The following is a 16,176-nucleotide window of genomic DNA, read 5'->3' on the forward strand; positions in this document are numbered from 1 at the left end:
ACCTAAGACCTAGATTGATTAAGAACAATTGAACTTTTTCTCTTTTTCTTTTCAATATCCATCAAGTTGCAGGGTCACGGTAGGAGTCTTAGGCTGTGACCTGAGTAGTGACAGTAGGTCTGCAGGGCTTGCAGTGTCATAGGATGGCTAATAACCACAACTAAGTGATCTAAGAAGATTACAGTGAGCAACACTTTAGAGAATGGATATTAAATTGGAAAAGAATGATAAAATGCAAGAAATGAAAAGTAAATATAAGAAATTGTTGTTTAGTCCATGTGGCGTAACCTTGTGCATTTTATTATGTTCATGTATTTCATTGGATTGTGTGGGTATGTTGTTCACACTATGCAGCAAGCACCTGTTCCTACTTCTGTTTCTTTGCCTTTTTCTACTACTGACTCCCAGCATCAGTTCCATACACTCCCAGAGCATGAGCAAATTAGGAGAACAGAATACTCTAACAATTCATTCATCCAGCTGTTGCATCAGCATCAACTGGTAGTCAATACTACTGACTGTTGGGCTTGTGGACTCATGCCCCATAACTCAGAGAGAGGGATGCCACATTAAGTCCTTCCGTTTTCTTACGAAGGTTCCGGTTGGGTCTATTTGGCCATGTTTTCCAATGTATACCAGAATAAACTTTGATATCCTCCTGGTGGTCCATATGGTGGTGGAGCAGATTTTAGTCATAGTTCTTTGATAAAGAGAATAGTGGCCATGGCTAGAATTGCAGCAATTGGTAAGATTCCCGTTGATGAGAAACGAGCATATGATGGTTGGAACGTGACTTGTTACGTTACTAGCCTCACAGATAAGGCTAGACGAAGGAGATCCCCAATAATTTGGACCGTGCATCATCGAGGCAATTTATGTCTACAGATAAATGGTCAAAATAATAAAAAACAACAGGAAAAGAGTGTTTGTTCCCATACATACATCTTTTCACCCCAGATTTCTTCACCGTTAGTGCAATCCCAAGGCACATATTTTGTCTGTCATGACAGAGCCTACATGTGGCTTCCCACCTACTTTTCAGGAACATGTTATGTGGCTTTTATTCTCCCTCCGACATACACTGCTCATTCAGGTCATCACAGAAAAAGATATGACAGAGGGGTTATCGATTCCAGAAGACACAGCAGGACAAGAATGAAGGGACTTTATCAAAGTGTTTCTTCCTTGGCCCAATGGCCGATAGCAGAAACATTAGACAGTTAGTTTGTGGTGTTGAGGCTACCATAAATGTAACTTCTGGAGCCTTGTGTAATCTAACAGCCAAACTTCAGGCGGACCGCCTTATGACTTTGCAGAACCGGATGGTTCTAGACATTGTCCTTGCAGATCCTGGAGGAGTCTGTATATTGATCAGGTCTAGTTGCTGCATTTATATTCGTGATAATGCCCCTACGGTATACCAAGCCATCTCTAAATTGCACGTAATTTCCGAGTCTATTCACCAGGACACCAGAGATTAGTCTGTGATGGGATGGTTTTGGGGACTACTTTCCACATGGGGATGGAAGTTATTAACCTTCCTTGGAATGGTTTTGGCCATTATTTTCTCTTGTTGTCTTTGTTTACAGTGTGGCCCTACCATCTGCAGTCTTTGTGCCACCATGTGTGTCCCAAGGCCTGTGTCACAGAAAACAGAGAACATTAAAATGATGTTGCAGCAACAGCTCGACAACCTCATGGCCATTGACATCGACTCAGACTAACTTGAGTTCTTTGTGTTTTGCCTGAGTAATGGCAAAAGGAGGGTCTGAGGTTCTTCGGTTTTCAACTTCGTCCCGTATTTGGCCGCCATTTTGTTTCCTGTCGCCATTTTGTGTTCCCCTCACTCAGGCAGCATGGCGAACGGAGTGTTTTTGCCTTTTCCAGCTGCTACGTGTCTCTTCTGTTAAAAAGTAACCCCCTGCCCTTGTTTAGGAAACCAATGTCAGGGTCTGGCCGAGTCCACTAATCCATGTCTAGGTTGATTGATCCCTATCTCGACTGACTGTTTGGCTTCCCCTATTCTTACCTTACTTTATCTTATCCGACTGGCCTTCGCTATTCTCTCCTTGTATTCTCTTGTTACATAACTATCCTTTGAGGCACACAAATACGTCCTGCCACCTGCAAATTGGATTGAAAGCTCTAGCACTGATTAACTTGTGGGGAGGGGTGACACACAGGGTCTGAAAGAAGGGCGTATTTGGGACACTTGATAGCTTGTTTTCCAACTTTTCCTATTGGCTAGCCTTGTATGTATTGGGAGTAAATATGTGTGCTATAAAAGATTGTGCACCACGGAATAAAGTGGCAGTCTCCTGAGAACCTACTCTGTACTTCTGGGACAACTGTGCTCAGCTGCAGCTAATAAACCTGGTTTTCTATGCCTAACAGAGTGTCTCGTGTCTCTGTCCGACAAGGCAGGTTAACTCGGAGATTTAAGGCGTACCCTGCGCCGCCAGGCTTATAAGGCCCGGTTCTTCAGTGCAAGGAGAGCAGATGTCAAGGCCAGCAATGGCTATGCAAGTTGTGTTATGAGGGCCGATGTGTCTATTTGTTATTATGGGTGTATCAGTCTGGTATCACTGATTGCTGCTGTAGACCTCCTCATTGCATCTCTCATGGCCTGGTTAGCCTGGTCACCCCTTGTTTCATTCTATGTGTCCTGCCTGTGAATGTTAACCAGATCGTTGATGGGGTCCCGGATTTCAATAGGTGCTGCCAAGGTGCTTCAGCACTCCCTTGTGATGATCAATAAGGAGCAATATCCTTCCTCAATCAATCAATCAATCACAGACATTTATATAGCGCACTACTTACCCGGAGGGTCTCAAGGCGCTAGGGGGGGGGGGGGGTGCTGCTACTGCTCGAAAAGCCAGGTCTTGAGCTTCTTCCTGAAGGAAAGGTGGTCTTGGGTCAGGCGCAGGTCGGGAGGGAGGGAGTTCCAGGTCTTGGCGGCCAGGTAGGAGAAGGACCTTCCTCCTGTTGTCGTTCTTCGGATGCGGGGGACGGTGGCAAGGGCGTGGCTGGCTGATCGGAGATGTCGTTTGGGAGCGTAGAAGTTGATGCAGTTGTTGAGGTAGCTCGGGCCTTGGTCGTGTAGGGCTTTGTGTGCGTGGGTGAGGAGGCGGAAGGTGATTCTTTTGTTGACGGGGAGCCAATGAAGGTCTCTCAGATGTCCGGAGATATGGCTGTGTCGTGGGATGTCGAGGATGAGTCTGGCTGAGGCGTTCTCGATCCGCTGGAGTCTCTTCTGGAGCTTGGCGGTGGTTCCGGCATAGAGGGCGTTGCCGTAGTCCAGTCGGCTGGTGACGAGGGCCTGGGTGACCGTCTTCCTGGTCTCGGTGGGGATCCACCGGAAGATCTTCCGTAGCATGCGCAGGATGTTGAAGCATGACGAGGAGACGGCGTTGACTTGTCTGATCATGGTGAGGGAGGAGTCCAAGATGAAGCCCAGGTTGCGTGCGTGGTCTGTCGGTTTGGGTGCGCTGCCTAGGGCGGGGGGCCACCAGGAGTCGTCCCAGGCGGAGGGCGAGGAACCCAGGATGAGGACTTCCGTCTTGTCTGAGTTCAGTTTCAGGCGGCTGGTCGTCATCCACTCGGCTACGTCTTTCATCCCTTCGTGAAGGCTGGCTCTGGCGGCGGCGGGGTTGTTGGTCAGGGAGAGGATCAGGACCTACTGTATATGCAGCATTCTGTACAGATCTGTGGTCACTTTGTTGAGTTAATGCCCAGCTGTTACAGCAGGTCCCGCCCTATCCTGCTTCCTCTCCAGAAGGGGGACATGGGGATGTCCCTCAGAATCCCCTCGGTGTATGGACATTGCAGTAGGTCCCTGAGGCCACAGAGTTGGGTGTCTGTGGCAGATGTCATGAAGGGGAGTGGAAGAGGGCCAGTGGAAAGGATGGAAGCAGGAGCAGGGGTGGCAAATGTCAAGGTTAGAGCATCAAGAGGAAGGTTATAGGAGGTGAATGTCTCAGCATCAGGAGTGTGGTAGTAAATTCAGAGGATCAGTAGCGTCAGGCAAGGGGAGGCAGAGGTTGCAGGAGCACCTGGTCTCCTCCTGGATTCTTGGGTGAATGCGGTGCATGGCTGATGAAAGCCTGTTGGCTATCGTCATTGTCCACCTGTGCAGTGTCAAAGGTACTAGCAAAATGGTACTGTGTTATCATGGTTGAGAATAACATTGTGCATTGATGTGCTTATCACAGAAGGACTAGTGTTTTAAAATACAATTTCTGATCCACCTTGCTAGCCCCCTTAATATGCGTCCTTAGTGATGTGGCCTTTTCTGTATTGGCCAAAATCCCCATATAATTATTTAAAACATATTTTACAGCACTTCAAAGCGCCAGCATTTGGTCCAAGGTCATTCTGTTATTCTGAAACACACAAAAGGTGATGGGATGAATGCTTGCAGTTTGTCTAACCACTGGCAATTGTTCTGGGTAGCATCCAAACTCACCATTCTTTTCCTCCCCATGGTATCTCAGTATGAACCCAGCCATATGCAACTCAGTCTTGACCCTGCTGCTCATGTGAACAGTCTAGCCCGAACTACCAGGCAAGGTCCTCCCTGAACCAGAGGATACGGGACCCAGGACCGGTTTTACCCTAGCTGTGGGCTCATCAGCTAGGCTCAGCTTGGAAACAGTGATGCAGTGCTCACTGGACCCACATCTGGGCATACCAATGCCATGTAGGGTGGTACATGAAACATACAAACGATGATGGGAGTAATTAGTGTTATTCTGCCACCCTCTGCCTCAAGTCATTTAAACTATATCTTGCATGCCTCAGCATTTAGTTAGAAGGAAATGCCACTCACCCTACCAGTGCTGGTTTGTCAGATTCTGGCAGGGGCTTTAATGGTGTTTTCACCAACAGGGGACCCTTCCACTGGCTTTCTCAATAACCCATTAATTGCACAAATAACTGCAGCGCCCTCTCAGAAATTTAGAATTTCCTCTGCTTACCAGCCATCATGTCATCCACTTCAGGTGAAAGATGGCTCTAGATTTAACTTTGCCTAAGACAGACTTTTTCGACAAACAAAATGGCCATCTTGTGCATATTTAGTGTTTGGATTGTCAGGTATAGCCTCTTGCAGAGTGACACAAGTTAATAACTTTTTACCAATTGGAAAGTATACCTTCTCCCTCATTGTTCCCCTTTTGACTGATGATGCATATCCTATTAATATATGTGGTCACCAAATTGTGCATAGCCCAGCACTCAGTATATTTGGGTGGGGGTAATGCAGAATCCAGTAAACCCAGCCCAGATACGAATCCAGTGTCTTTGGCTCCAATAAAACAAACTACAGTAATTCCTGGCCCTGTACTTGTCATGGGTCTCAGCTTAGGGACTGCTATCTGCCCTGTTTGATCCCTCCCGTATAGAGCAGATGGTTGTATGAGGCATGACTGAGGGTGGGGGCTTGACCTTCTTACATGATCTCTCCCTTGCCTGTTGTACCCCCTGTATCGGAGAACCGCTTCATGGTTGTGTATAAGAAGGAAGAGTGCAGACTCGCTGCAAAAATACCAGTGCAATCTTCTTACTGCCCGGCAGGTCCGTTTGGACTTCATGGGGTCGTATGGTATTTAGACCCTTGTCAGAGAACCCAACAATTCTTCGTCTCTGTCTCCAGTTCTAGGAAGCTGGGATTTGCGGATTGTGTGCAGTGTTCCTGTTCTGATTGTTGAAGTTCCTTTTTGGTTGAATTATCGAGTCGCAATTTGTTTACTCGCGAGGGCATATGTAAAAAGAATTAATTCCACAGTCGCATCAATTTTGAGATGTTGCAGCAGCTTTTTTTTTAAATCGCTGTATTTACAAGTTGCCACTAACCACAGTTAGCAGCAGTTTTCTGGGGTAAATGGCTGTTTTTCAGATCAACAGTTCTGTTAGCGGGACTTAACGAAATTGAGATGCAAAGTAGGCGTTCCCGTGCAAAAACAGCTGCTAACCCCACTTTGCGATATTTGCAAAGAATTCTTTGTATGGTGCAAACCCTAAAAAACTGCCCCTAACTCCAGTTAGAGGCAATTTTTTAGGACCAGAAAATAGCTGATCTTAAAAATGGGGCAAACACTTGGGGCCTCATTTCATAAGGTTCTGGTGCTGGACAGCGCTGCAAGGAATGTTGTTGCGCTGCCCTGCCCTGCGCCAAAAGTACAGGGCAGGAATGCGCACCATCCATAAAATAGATCTCAATCCTGGGCCTCATTCATGAAAATTGTTGCATCATTGCGACAAAACAGCGGTGGAACACTTTTCACTATGCCTTTCTTGCGACACCATGGATGCATTGTATTTACTGTACAGCACTCCATGTCGCAATTAATTACTGGAATCCTGACGTATCTGTCAACGCATTGCTTAGCTGTGTCACAAGAATGACGTAACTACAGCAATGCATGGGGCCAGCCTACACCTCTGGCACTGTGTCACCCTTACAACTGCCATGAGGCAGGAGTAAGGTACTGACGCAGTAGCATCCTACAATTGTTGTGTGGGAATGCCCCCACTGCACACATCATACCTAATGCAGGTAAAATGCAGCACAGGGCTTCACAAGGTCACGTATATGCCCAGATGCATCACATTTCAAATGCGGCACAACATGGTGCAAGAACCACGCTGCAAGTACATCAAGAAAATGACACACCAAAGGGGCTCATGAATAAACTCCCCACCCCGTATTTTTCCACTAAGTTGGGGGCACAATGGCTGCCATGCACCAACGCAGGCCCCCCTGCACCATGGTGCAATGCTCACTGTGTTGCAGAGTTGATTGATGTTGTGGCTCCATATCTTCATGAGATGTATGCAGATGGGGCTGTACTAGTGGAGGGCCGGAGTGAACCAGTTGGCCTACTTGGTGTTTCTTGAGGGGCGACAGGGTGGTGGCGCAGTTGAAGATCCTTCGGTGAAGGTTGCACGCTGCGGTGTTGGCGTCTGTGAGCGTTGGTGTAGTGGTGGTGCTGAGGGAGTTGACCGAAAGTTCTTTGGTGGCCTTGTTTTACTCGCAATAGTGGAGGCAATGATGGTGATGGTGTATGGTAGGCATGGTGAAGGCGTGATGTAAATAATGATGATCAGTACAGGAGAGTCCTGTGGTGTGGCTGTAGTTGAAGTTCCCACTGCTGGTTAAGATGGGTTTGAGTGTGTGTCAGGCTATGTGGGTTGGTGTGGTGACTAGCTGGTTGAGTCTGATGTTGGCGATGTTCCCCAGGAGGGAGGTGGTGTTATGGTCACTGGGATTGTCCAGGTGGAACCTGCTCCAAGAAGGATGTAGTCGGTAGATGGGAGAGCCTGGGGTGCGATGAGGTCTACAATGGCATCAGTGAATGGGGGTTCGTGGCCCGGGGGCCTGTAGATGAGGGTGCCATGGAAGATGGTGTTGGGGTTCTTATGGATCTGTAAGTGGAGGTGTCCCATGGCCACCGTTGTGTCATTAGAGTGTGTGGTCAGTCAGAGTTTACCTTTTCCAGACAATGGCAATGCCTCCTCCTGACCACTTCGGGTGGTCCGTGTGAGTGAATTTGTGGTCGTCATGGATGGTGATGGCAATGTCTGGTCCTAAGCAGAGGCTGGTCCAGGTTTCTGTGAAGAATACAATGTCTGAAGAGGTGGTGTAGAGGAGGTCCCAGATTTCTGTTGCATGTTTGTGGAGGGACAGCACGTTGAGGTGGATGCAGTTGAGCCAGTCAGCAGCGCTGTTGTTAGGCTGGGCGGCAGGATGCTCTGGTGTACTGATGTCGCAGAAGGTGCATTTGCAGTTTCAATAGATGCAGGGTGCATGAGAATTCCACAGTGTTGCTAGATGGCAGGTGGTGTGGCATTCAGGGTTGATGGCGAGGAGGGTGCTGGCATCGTAGCGGTGGAGTATCCGAGAGGAAGGGTCCTTGGAGCTCGGGGTGATCCAGGGGCGTACGGACAAAGATGGGCTTGCCTTTGGCGCACCAGTGGTACGCCTGTTGCACGTGTCCGCACTGAGGCTGCAATTATGTAGGGCTGCATGGGGGACCGGACATCTGGGAGGCAGGAAACATGGGAAAGGGCCTTGGAGGGGGAGGAACAGAGTGGAGCGGGATTGTAAATGTACAATTTCTTTATTCTTACCTCGAGACTGGGTCCAGCATCTTCTGTGCTATTACTCTCCTGAGTCTGCTTCCAGGATCAATAAGCAGTCAGTCAGGCTCCCTCCCCTAGGCTAATCAAAACGCTGCAATGCTGTGTTGTGATTGTTCTTGAGCACCGTGGCAAGGAGTTCTGCCAGGGGCCTGAGGGATTGGCATATTCTCCATGCAGGCAGTGATGCAGCCTTCATTGAGAACAGGGATGTGCGGATAACTGCTTTAGGTGACCTGAGAGGGCCGATCAGTCAATGCACACTTGAGTGGGAATGCCGCTCCACCCCTGCCCTGTTTCATGGGTAGTGGTGCTTCACCCACCCTCCTGCCCACAAAGGGAACATAGCATGAGTAGGTTAGTAAGTCATCATCATGTTATGTTTCCTCTTCTTGCACTGCTTGAAAGCAGTGGGTAGACACTCTTCGGTTACAGTGGATGAGCCTCCACTGGGGGTACGTCAACCACAGGTGAAAAGCCTGGGCCCGACTTGAGCCCTGGGCCTCTTTCGCTATGTGTCTCTCCTTCTCCTCACCTGGGCATTGACACTGTGGCACAATCCGCTGCACTGTCTTCAAATCTGCAACTCAGCCAGGTGGGATTTCACAGAAGAAGTGAGGCTCAATGATTAGAGCGGCAGACCCTGATGCAGAGGTCTAGCCCGGGACCAGGGTTCAATTCCCTCCTCGGCGGGTCTTGGGCTCAAAATTCCACGGACCTGATAATTCTCGCCTCGGTGCCTATTCCAATCATGGAGTCCCACTCTGCATTTCTGGGCAATAGCTTGCTTAATCTCCACAACAGCGCCCACAACGCTAATGATGCCTGGCCTACATCTTGGGGGTGCCCAGGAGTGGACGCCTCACAGGGAAAGCCAGGATGGGTTCCACAGCGGTATTCGTACAAGCACCTTGAGACCCTTGCGGGTGAGTAGTGAGCTATACAAGTATCAATTTACATTTTACATTTACAAGTCAGGGTACAGCAGTCGATGCCAAGTCCACAGAGGAACCTCCGGATGCAGGTGATGCAACAGGGCCCCCTTAAGCATGAAGTTGCAGCACTCCCACCACACAAGTTTGACACAGCTCAGGGGCCTCACCCTCCACAGTGTCCGGCCAGCACAACATCCTACGGCCTGTGATGCAGAGAGGCGTGGCCCACCATTGGTTATCTTCTTCACGCATCCCAGTATAGTGGTGGCACTTGGTATGCGATGCAGACCTCCCAAACTTGTTCACAGCTCCAAGGGGCACCAGGCAGTTCTCTTACACAGGTCAGCAATGTGTCTTAATGTGACCTGGCAGACTTCACCACCGGGTAAGGGTGATCGCGAACACCTTAATGTCTACCACCACATGCCAGCAACTTCACAGCACCCCCGCATCCCACTCCAGGGCCCAGAAGCAGGCCCAGCAAGGCCTTTTGGCCCGGGGTGCTGTACACACTTTCAAGGTTTTGGATGCTCTTGTTTTGCAAGTAGTTCATAATGATAAGTGATGCATCACTGGTTTTGCCCATCGATGCGCCTCTTTTCATGATTGTGGCCCTTGATTTCTTCTTCCCCTGATACTCTGGCTGGTCATCCTGGCTGTTGGGGGCTTGGAGGGGTTGTTGATCTGAGCTGCACTTGCCCTGGCTGTTTCAATCTGCATTTTATTGATGTTGTATCTTATTTTTCATTTGGGGTGGACTTATAGGCTAATTTTGCCTCCAGAGGCAAAAACAACTCATGCTGATCTGACTAACATGAATTTTTGGCAGCAAATTGCCCTTTCGGCAGTTTACTCCCACTAACGCCTTCACGCTAGTGTTAACGACAGATTTCACCACAGCTACCTGGAACTATCGCCATGTAGCGACAAATTGTAAATACATCTCTAACAGAGCGATACCTTTTGGTGATAGGCCGTGTTAAGAAATCTGCCGCTAACAAGCGTTAGTTAGTGGCAGTTCCTGTTCATATCCCCCTTGGTTTGTTATACCTATGCACCCTTGCTCATTGCACTATCAGGATTCAAGCAAACCGGGCCGAAGACGGCTGTAATGCCAGAAACCGGTCCCTGGGAGCTTGTTTCCTTCCCAGTGTAAGAATTGGCTTTTGTAGTTTGGTTTGCCCTGTTCCCATCATGCACTGGGACAGGAACAGACTAAATTGCATACAGCCAGGTTCTGAAACTGGGATGGTGCAGTGAGCTAAAAAACGGTGTTGGATCTAGCCCTGATCTCTTGACTGGGTGAGAGCTTTCTGCTTAATTCAGAGACTCTGTCCCTCACCACCCCTTGTTGTAAATATTTTTGTCCACCCTAAGCGTGGAAGGGTATTCTCAGATGTGAGACCCTTGCTCATTGCACCATCAGGATTCAAGCAAACCGGGCCGAAGACGGCTGTAATGCCAGAAACCGGTCCCCGGGAGCTTGTTTCCTTCCCAGTGTAAGAATTGGCTTTTGTAGTTTGGTTTGCCCTGTTCCCATCATGCACTGGGACAGGAACAGACTAATTTGCATACAGCCAGGTTCTGAAACTGGGATGGTGCAGTGAGCTAAAAAACGGTGTTGGATCTAGCCCTGATCTCTTGACTGGGTGAGAGCTTTCTGCTTAATTCAGAGACTCTGTCCCTCACCACCCCTTGTTGTAAATATTTTTGTCCACCCTAAGCGTGGAAGGGTATTCTCAGATGTGAGACCCTTGCTCATTGCACCATCAGGATTCAAGCAAACCGGGCCGAAGACGGCTGTAATGCCAGAAACCGGTCCCCGGGAGCTTGTTTCCTTCCCAGTGTAAGAATTGGCTTTTGTAGTTTGGTTTGCCCTGTTCCCATCATGCACTGGGACAGGAACAGACTAATTTGCATACAGCCAGGTTCTGAAACTGGGATGGTGCAGTGAGCTAAAAAACGGTGTTGGATCTAGCCCTGATCTCTTGACTGGGTGAGAGCTTTCTGCTTAATTCAGAGACTCTGTCCCTCACCACCCCTTGTTGTAAATAACATGAATTTTTGGCAGCAAATTGCCCTTTCGGCAGTTTACTCCCACTAACGCCTTCACGCTAGTGTTAACAACAGATTTCACCACAGCTACCTGGAACTATCGCCATGTAGCGACAAATTGTAAATACATCGCTAACAGAGCGATACCTTTTGGTGATAGGCCGTGTTAAGAAATCTGCCGCTAACAAGCGTTAGTTAGTGGCAGTTCCTGTTCATATCCCCCTTGGTTTGTTATACCTATGCATTCACTATTTATTTGTATGGAGGCTCATGTCAATTCCACCTGCCTTTAATGAGTACAAGCACTTTAAGTGCTAGCTTATTACAACACTGTTTCTTTTCTTTCTGGCATAAACATGGAGCGTGTGTCTTATTTTTGAAATTTTTCCATATGCATAGATCGTATCTATTGAGTTATACAGCTCATGCTTGGATTGCTTACATTGGGTTGCATAGTACAGGCTTGTAGCTCATCTCTTATATTGGTGTAGGGGCTTGGAGCACATTCTGTTATTGACAGCATGAGCTTGGAATGCATCTTTTGAGCTGTATTTGGAGCATGAAAAAAGGTGGTCATTGTTTCATTTGTATAACATTCTACTTTGGCATATGCTCACATGCGCACGGAGGACTTACCTTTTCCTCCTGGCATATAGTGCAGGAGGCGCTAGTATATTCTTATAGTATGTTCTAAAGCATACTACGTTTTGTTTCCAAAAAGCACATGAAGTATGCAACAGGAGGTGGAAGGCACTCAGTGATTCTTCACTTGTTGGATACTGGATTAAAAGATACATATATGCCGACAAGGTTAACATCCACACTCTCTCCTAATATTGTGATTGTGTGTGAGCATGCGTACAGCAGAGTGTCAAATTATAACAAATGTTTTCTTATTATAGAATTCTTTATCCTGGGCGGTCCAAAGAGTAATTGCCTAGTCCCTTCAGTCTGAACATAACCTTCCTTTATGCACTTCATTCGCCCATCTCAGGTTGATGCTAGGGATTAGAGACGCGTGGGGGTACATGACATAACTACATGCTCCTATGTTTTTTACCCTTTTCTTCTGTATTTCAAATTGCAGCCATGAGTTCTAGGAGGGAAAATACATGCAACAATTCCAGGACCTCCTACCCCGTATCCCATACTTCTTCCGTGTTCAGTTAATACACATATGCAGATGGGAGGAAAGGAGCGGTGAAGCTGATTCATATTATCTCTGCAAGGCCACACTGAAGGCAGAAGGGAAGGGCTGCAGTGGTCTGGCAGTAATAATATTTGTGGATACAGATTATATGTTTCTTAAGATATCAACATCCAGCATTTGCCTAGCAGTTTTGGCATCACCAAGGGCAGAAATCCCGCCCTCTGTAATATTAAAACTGTTATTCTGTCTAAGGGCCTGATTTAGACTGCAGAGAGCAGACATTACTCCATCAGGTCGATAAAGTAAAATACTCAGTTGTCCTGATTGAGTATCAATACTCCAAATCTAAAGATGTCCGCCAGCCCAACAGACATCTCGTTTACTGTCAAAAAACACCATCAGAGCAGTTTCTGTCAACGCTTTAAAAGTTTGATGGAATCTCTGTCAACATGAAAATACCATCTGAATCATATTTTCTTTTTTCAAAAACAAAATTCCAAAGCAGGATTTTGTTTTTGGGACAAAAATAACTAATGTCCCCCTCACCATCAATCTGGGTGTAGGAGGTTCGGGCACATTCGAGGTCATACAAAGAGCCAGGTGTTGAGGTACTTTCAGAGGCTTACAGTGTCGGGTGTGTTCTGATATTGAGGGGAGTTCAGTCTTGGCGTCAATGTAGGAGGAGAATCTGTTGATGCGGGAGATTTCGGCCAGGGATAGGTCGGTGGAGCAGAGGTTTCTCTAGGGGGCGTGCAAAGAGATTCTATCATTGAAGGATTGGGGTCCGGGGTTGTGGAAGGCTTTGTGGGCATGTGTGAGCAGCTTGAAGATCCCCCTTTTTCCGAATGGGGCGCCAGTGGAGGTCTCGGGCGTGCTGGGTTATGAGGTTGTATCGTGGAAGCCTGAGGACGAGTCTGGCTGGGGTGTTCTGGGCCGTCTGGAGTTAGTGAAGGAGATCTTTGTTGATTCCAGCGTAGAGAGCGTTCCCGTAGTCCAGCCTGCTGGTGATGAATGCGTGAGTGACGGTCCTTCTGGATTGTGGGTGATCCTTTTGAAGGTCTTGCGGAGAATGCAGAGGGTATTGAAGCATGTGGAGGATACAGCGTTGATCTGTCGGTTCATGGTGCGAGAGGAGTTAAGTAAGATGTAGAGGTTCTGGAAGTGGTCCTTGGGAGTTTGTCTTCTTACCACCAGTCTTTAGATGACAGTGATGAACATTAAAAACTGCCCATTTGACCATCCATACTAAATTTGGCAACTGTTTAAAACAGCAAAAGGTGTATGTTAGCCTCAGACATGGAGTATTCACTATTGCCAGTAGTGGCCGATGTGCAGGAAGAGTGGCAGGGTGGGGGGATGACGAGGAGAGGGAGAAGAAGGAGGGAAATTGGACAACAAATGAAATTTTTTTTTAGAAAGAACTTAGCGTCCACCTGCCCCCTGATGCTCTTTTCCATGTCCTTGCTACAGCACAGGCTCTGGATGCTGTCTCGTTCTTCCTCCTGGCGCTGTTCAGGATTGGTTGGAGAAGGCTAAGCCAGAGCTCATTTTGAGGTTAGGGGCCTTTGTCTGTAATCGCTGGGCTGTTTCCCAGCCTTTGTATTGCAGGCTCTAAAGTCTGCAGGTCCGATTGGATGGTACTATACAGCTGGCCAATCTGACATGCCCACCGGCAGGGGGCTACATTAATAGTGAAATTACACTAATTAGCCCCGCCCCCTGCCATCTCGCTGTAACAGCGCAAACCTGGGCCACATTAATAAAATGAAAAGGTATCTATTACCATTTTATTAATGTACGTGCCAGTTGCATTTGCAGTGGGCGGAGCATCACTCTTCCGCTATAAGCGAGGAGCCACCTTATCCATTGCTGACATACTAAAGTTATGCCCAACTCTATATGAGGTGGGTGAAACTTCAGCTTGGCGGTGTGGGTACTCTGGCACTGTTGAGATTGATTATGCTACACATCAGCCTCTCAATTAGGACATTAGTATGGATCCAGTTTTCATGCATCTTTCTTTCCATTATTTCCTTCTGGTCAATTATCAGGCCTCGTTTTCGACAGTCTATGGTTCTGGTGTTTTTCATTTTCAACACCAAACATTGGTTTACATGGAAAACATAAAACGATTGCAATTTTATACAAATCAAAAGTAACTTTAAATGTGATGTTTTGCATAACATTAATAATGAAAAGTAACATTTCTGACATAATATTTCTTGTTTTGCATGCTCTGCATATTCTTCTTTTGATCATGTCTTCCATAATAATTGACATCCATAATTGTAGCTATTATTCATGCCATCCATTTGAGGACTCTCAGAACATTATAATTAAAAATGTATCCAATGAGATGCACCTCGTTATGTGTATATTCTGTGTGCAGGAGTCTCTCCTTAACAGCGGAACTATTTTATGAAGAAAACCCTTTGTGTAATTTCTTCACAACAATGTAAATTTACAATTTGAATATAGACATTTAGAATATACATACAGACAGATTTATTCAGAAATAATATCCAGTAGTAAATATATTGTTTTCAATATATTAATACTGAAAAGCTGAAAGTTCTATACTGACTGGAAATTTTTGTATTAACGCATTTCTTTTCTTTCTAAACCAGGTTTCCCAGAGACATTCTTGAAGCCCCAAAGAATGGGAAGACCCTCATTTCATCTCTCTATACAATAGTCTAAAGGTGGAAGCTCCCCTTCACCACTTTGCCCAGGTACTTCTTGGTGGAAGCATTTATATAGATTTCAGCTACAAAAACTGTACACCTATGTGATGCTTATTGGCTTCTCATCTAGATGAAATTGTTGACATAGGGTACATTGAACGCCTTCATGTTTTTTTCTGAATTCATTTAAATGTTTACAAACATTATATTGTTTTGCAACAATGATTGAGAACATCAGAGCAAGTGTGGGTAAGAAGGCTGATCACAATCTCTTTTAATGAGCCTGTTGTGAGGATTGCCCTTAGTTGATTTAAACGACATTTTATTATGAATGGTGAGTTTTTAGAATTCAGATACAGGGTCCCCGGGCAGGCAGTGGGCACTAAGCCCCAAATTTAACAATTGGGGTCTTTCACCACTGATGTCTTGGTACCTGTATCACAGAGCTCTTCACTGGGACACAAGGGGCATATTTACAAAGAAATTACACAGCACGGAGCTGCAAGCAATTCATCATTGCCATGCTGCATCATTTATTCACAAGAATACAGCGTTCACCTGTGGTTTCCACTAGCCACTGGGAATATTCCTTTTATGTCTTTTAGCTCACAATTTTTTCAATTTTTCCAGGTGCTGATTTTGATTCTCTCCCTGCAAAGAGGGAGCGACAAGGGCTGCCCTTCATCCGCTTACCTCCTCACAACAAGGACCTGCTTCTCTTTCTGGGCTTCTGGTACCCCTGGTTCAACGATGATCTTAAGAAATCCAAGAAACTCTGTCGCTCCCTTGAGAAGGTCTGGAAAAAAGACCCAAACACCAGCACCAGGGACGCCTTCAAAAACGCCACCCGTCTACATCACCAACTGATCCGGACTGCCAAGAAAGCCGCATTCAAAGACCGACTAGACAACAACGCCCACAACAGCAAAGAATTATTCAACATCATCAAAGAGTTTACTAACCCCGCTGCCAACTCCAACGACATCACTCCCTCTCAAACCATTTGCGACTCCCTAGCTTCGTTCTTCCACGACAAAATCGCAGACATCCACAACAGCTTCAACAACCAACCCGGAGACCAACCCACCCAACCTTCTGCCGCACCTTCACCCCCCTTGAACATCCTTAATGAATGGAATCCAATCTCCACTGAGGACACCATCCGCCTGATGAACTCCATCCACTCAGGATCCCCCACAGACCCATGCCCTCA

The sequence above is a fragment of the Lissotriton vulgaris genome, chromosome 6 (assembly GCF_964263255.1).
Source record: "Lissotriton vulgaris chromosome 6, aLisVul1.2, whole genome shotgun sequence".
Taxonomy (NCBI): Eukaryota; Metazoa; Chordata; class Amphibia; order Caudata; family Salamandridae; genus Lissotriton; species Lissotriton vulgaris.